Raw genomic sequence first — 5,317 nt, 5'->3', positions numbered from 1 at the left:
GAAGGAATGAGGGGACTTGAGGAATTTATTTTGAAACAGACAAGCATTCAGTCCTTTGCTCTACCCACAGTCCCAAAAGCACACAATACACTCTTTCATTTAAAGAAATTTATGTGGCAATGTCCAGAATAAAATGATTTCAAACTTTATAATTCTAAAGATGAAGAATCTCTAAAATAGTTCAGAATGCAATTTCTTCTTCCCTTATATTCCCATCTATAAGGATATCACTTTAAAAACCTTGTTTATCAAGACTAAACCCTGCACAATTTCTTACCACTATGTTTTGGTGCCTATTCCAAAAGAAACTTGAGAGGTTGGGTTTGGAGCCAGTTGGAATTCCTTCATCAGCACTTATTAGCTGTGTAACATTGGGCATTTTATTTAACCACTATGAGATTCAGCTTCCTCTCTCTTAAGTGCAAATAACAGGGTTGTTTTGAGGGTAAGTGAGATAATGCAAGTAGTAAGTGCTTAATGAGTTTCAGTAATTCTAAGCCTCTCATAAAATGTTTTAAATGCCATTGCTTTTGCTCTTTTTACCCCTTTCTTCCAACAGCTGCATCCAGTTCTTTTGTGTTTCCAAGTGTCTTGTGACTTGTAGCTCTTATTTAAATGCGCTTATTTGTAACCACTACTAATATAAATAGTGTTATGTCTCCTTCAGCGAATTGAGATCCTGTCCTTCATATTACATTTTTGTTACCCTTAGCACCTGCATGGTATCTGGAACCTAGTCATGTATCACACTGAGGGACTAAAAGACAAAACCATGGTGCTCTTGATAGATGCAGAAAATGTACAAAATGGAATTCAACATTCACGATTAAAATTCCAAATACCTGTAGCAAACTAGGTTAGAATGGAACTCTGATGTTCAAATAAGAACTATATTAAAAACCAACAAAACTTCAGCAAATGTTATTCTTAGTAAGGAAGGTAATATTATCCCTTTGAAAATTTAGAATAAGGCAAGGATGTTAAACAGTTAATTCCTATATATCAGAAACTATTAGAAAATAAAATTTAACAAATACTTTTATAGTACCATAATAATATTTTATACTTAGGAATAAATCATCCTGAAGTTGTGCTTGACTTAAAACCATAAACATTAAGATAAATTAAAGACAACTTAAATTCAAATTGTGTGTTATTAAAATATGGATGAATTTGAACATTTGATTTTATACCATTTCCCCATGCAATACTACAATATGAGTTCTTACAGGCTCTTTATTTCTGCTTAATATTTTTTCAGAATATCTTTCTTTATTGAAGTGATCTTTTACTTCCTATATTTTCTCTCTGATTTCACTCCTTACATCATCCTTTACCTTGCAGATTAGTTTAACTATGTACATTTCACACTCCTCTATCATTTCTTCCACTGTGGTGTCAATGGATTCTGTTTTTGAAGTATCTTGGTTTGTTTGGGGTGATTTTTTCCCTTGATTTTTCATGTAACATTCATGTAACAGTATGGATATCAGGCAGTAGAGTTTCTACCCTGTGGACTTATAGTGTCCCTGAATGTTTCCAGTATCTCACCCTTTAGGGGGATACAAATGATATAACAACAAAGCATTAAACTATATGATTCCTGCTATGACATCTACAATGTTGTCACAATGAACAGAAATAATATGATCAGTTATTGCCTACAATAAAAACAGTAAGTTTGCAAAATGGTTTACAGTTTTGAATGGTGGACAGGGAGAGAACAGAAGTGATGTAGGATGCTATGATTATGAGGGAGGAGAAGAGAAGATTGAAGTAAAAAATTAAAGGAAGAGTGAAACAGAGAACAATAGAGATCCACTGTTAGCAGAAAAAGAGAGAAAGAGATTCAAGAGAAATGGATAAGTGACAGAAAAAATATACAAAGTAAAATTTTTAAAATTAATTAATCAAAAGAATACAAAACAAAACTGAAATATACTAATCAAACTTCCTAGTCCTCAAAAAACTGACCCATGAAAAATAACTGGCTTCAAAAATGCTAGAAGTGAGAAAAGAAAAAAAACAAATATTAATATGTATAAATGCCCATGAAACCTTAAGATCACAATTAAGCAGAGAAAAGAAAAAATGGGGGGAAAAGATCTTAATGAAAAGTTAAAGAATTGTTTCTGTTGGAGTTCAAAAGATTTTCAGCTTTCCTTCTCAGCAGTGTTGTCTGTAGTATGATGCTTGCTCTACCCTTAGGGTAGGGTTGCTAGGGTGAGAATTCCCATAGGCAGAATTCCTAGAGTTGGGGTTTAGTTTTAGGTAGGCAACAGGCTCTTCACTGAATGCCAGTTGTGGAGATTCTAAACTAGCAAACCTTCAGGGCCCATCAGTTGCTGGTCCACAGAGGAAGACTACAGCCAGGAATCTCCCCTGGGTTCCACTGGTGTGGTGGAGGAGCCAATTCTTAGTCCACTATGTCACCTGCAAGCCCCAAGTTTCCTGGTCTAAGGTTCTGTCTTCAAATTCAGTCTCACCCACCCCCTCCCTTTCTAGCCATCCAGGCACATTTCTCCCAGCTGGTCCTGCAAGCAGCTGGTTAGAGGGGGGAAAGGAAGAGTTAGGTGAGTTTCCATGACTAGTTGTTCCCTGTGTAAACCTCTCTCCAGTTTGATTATCTCCTGGTCACTTAGGCACGCTCTTTGTTGTGAAGTTTGGGTTTGCTAGGCCTGTATTTTAGGCCAGACTCAACTTTGCCAGGGATTGGCACCCTCAGCTTCTGGCCTCCACACTCTAGCTGCAAAATGGTTCCTTTCTCTGTCCTCTGTGGGCCGATGGGATAGATGTAGTTTCTTTCCCATACAAGGATATTGTGCAGCTCGCCTTTCAGTTTAGTTGACCAGGGTCTTTGATCTCTAAACTCTCCATACCCAGATGCGCCTGAGGCTCCTAAAAATGTGGGTTCCTTTAATTCTCTTATCCCTCCACAATGCTTGTGGAGGGACCCCTGGCTGTTGCTTCCAGCCATGGTAGCAGCTGTGGTGTTAGAGATTTCTTCCTCAATGTATTATATCCAATATTCTGAGTCCCCAATCTGCTTTAAGTGTCCAGTATTAAATTCCAATAAAGCCCTCCTCCCTCCCCCCTCCTTTTTTTTTTTTTTTTTTTTTTTTTTTTTGTCATTCACTCATCTTGCTGAGAAGCTGCCTGTCTCCTTTCTCGGTTTCATGCTGCAGAATAGACAGCGACCTCCTGCTCTATTCCACCATCTTGAAAATTCCTCCTCTTTTTTTTTCTTAAGTTGACAAGATGATTTAAGATTTATTGAAATAACTTAGAAGCAAGTGGCTTGGCTATTATATCACTATCCCTAAGAGTCCACAGTCTAAAGCCTCCCTTCTCATATTAAACCACAGTATATTTTTTCTTTATGATTATTTTCACTTTATCTTCTAAATATCAAAAACGTTATCAAGGCTTTGACATCTATTTGAAATACAGGTCTCCATCAGGCAGTAATAGACTTGGTAACAGTTTTCCTTTATGATGTGAAGTTTGAGTTATGTTAGTGTCCTATTGACTGAAAAAATCTTCAAAGATTGGGACCAAAATAACACAAACCAAGTTCACCAATTTGCAGACTGAGACTAAATCTGGCCTGCAAATATCTTGCTTGGCTGGCTCAGTGATTTTTGTTTTGTTTTGTCTGGTTTTGACTTGTAATTCAATTTGAATAACCTTTGACAGAAATCGCTTTCTCAAATTCTATAGCCCCATCATTCCTATTGACTTATATCTCACCCTGGTTCAAGCATTTATGTATCCTGAATGAAATTTGTAGGCATTTAGGTTGGTTAATCCTGTCCTGTAGGGTAAGTGGTGATAGCAGGCTTTGATCTCATAACAAAAGCTATCAATATTCCCCCTCAAATTTGGGGAGATTATTTTTTTATTTGCATTTGTAATTTTTTTTGATTCATTCAAATATTTATTGAGCAGCTAAGGAGATACAAAGGTGATTAAAACATGGTCCAAGAGATGATGAGGCATATGCATAAGTAAGAGAGAGCAATATATAAGGTTCAACTGAATTCACAGCAGTCAAAAGTGCTTTAGGAAATCAAGAGAGAGATTTCTTCCAGCCTGCAAGTGGGTGTGGGTGGCAAATCAGGAAAGGGGATTGAGATTAAAATAGAAGACTTCAGCCTGGATTGTTGATGATACTCAGTATGGACTATATTTGTCTCTCCTTTTCCTTTCTCCCCATCTTTGGGCTTAATTTATCAGTAGTGCCCAGGGCTATTCAATGTGCTTTTTCTATACTTGCTTGCATTTTTGCTTTAATGTCTTCTACAGAACTAGGTCCTTTTGGTGTTTTAGGAGTTTTTTTTCCTGTTTTTTGAAGGATTCTTGACCTTTTGATCTTGGTGTTGATGGTTTTGAGTCTTTTCCATTCTGGTTTGATTTCTGTGCATTTTTGGCTGGAGTATCTCTTATAGATTTCTTCACTGGAAAATCATCAAAATCATCATCATCATCATCTTCATCATCATTCTTCTTCATCATCATCGACATCTTCATCAGCAGCAAGTTTTACTTTTTTTTCTGGGGGACCTTGCTACCACCTCCAGGGGCAGATCGCTTTCCAGATACACTTAAGAGTTTCACATCCTCTCCTCTTCATCTTCTGACTCTGCATCTTCCTCCACAGCTACTAAGTGCTGGCCACTAATATACACAGGCCCTGAACAGCACTTCAACCTTAAGACCACAGGTGGTGTGATTTCAAAGCCTCCAAGGGAAAGCGTTGGCTGAACTGACATTTTCAATGTTGCCAGTGTTACTTTAATTGGACTGCCTTCTTAATTCATTGCCTCTGCTTCAACAATGTGCAATTCATCCTTTGCACCATCCCCTAAACTCACCATTCTTAACGATAACTGGTGCTCATTTTCATCATTATCCACCTTAAAGTGATAATCTTTGTCAGCCTTTAGCTCACAACTGAAAAGTTAGTTCTGTGGCCTCAGGGGGCTCATGTCCATATCCATTGAATTTTCCATGGGGTGGTAACATGCACTTAGGTGGGAGAGTAGGCAGACGGAAAATGCATTTGTAATTTTTGAAGATGCCTGTTATCAGATAAAGAAAGTTTTTGTATTGCTAGGATACTATTTGCTATTTTCATGAATGGGGGCTAAATTTTATCAGATACTTCTTCATCTATTGAGAACACCATACGATTGTTAGCTATTTTTTCAGTTAGTTGTTAAATCACACTGCTTGATTATCAAATGTTAAACCAACATTGTAGGCTCAGAATAAGTCTCTTTGAGTTGTGATATAGTATCACATTTATATATAGCTG

At 37.1% G+C, this 5,317-nt stretch overlaps 1 pseudogene; it reads right to left on the bottom strand.

The window, feature by feature from the left end:
* Positions 1 to 4,090: 4,090 nt before the first annotated feature.
* LOC114096204 (nucleophosmin pseudogene) lies at positions 4,091 to 5,012 on the bottom strand (annotated as a pseudogene).
* Between the last annotated feature and the right edge of the window lie 305 nt (positions 5,013 to 5,317).

Source organism: Marmota flaviventris, chromosome 1 (genome assembly GCF_047511675.1).
Source record: "Marmota flaviventris isolate mMarFla1 chromosome 1, mMarFla1.hap1, whole genome shotgun sequence".
Lineage (NCBI taxonomy): Eukaryota > Metazoa > Chordata > Mammalia > Rodentia > Sciuridae > Marmota > Marmota flaviventris.
This window is presented reverse-complemented; position numbering and strand designations above follow the sequence as displayed.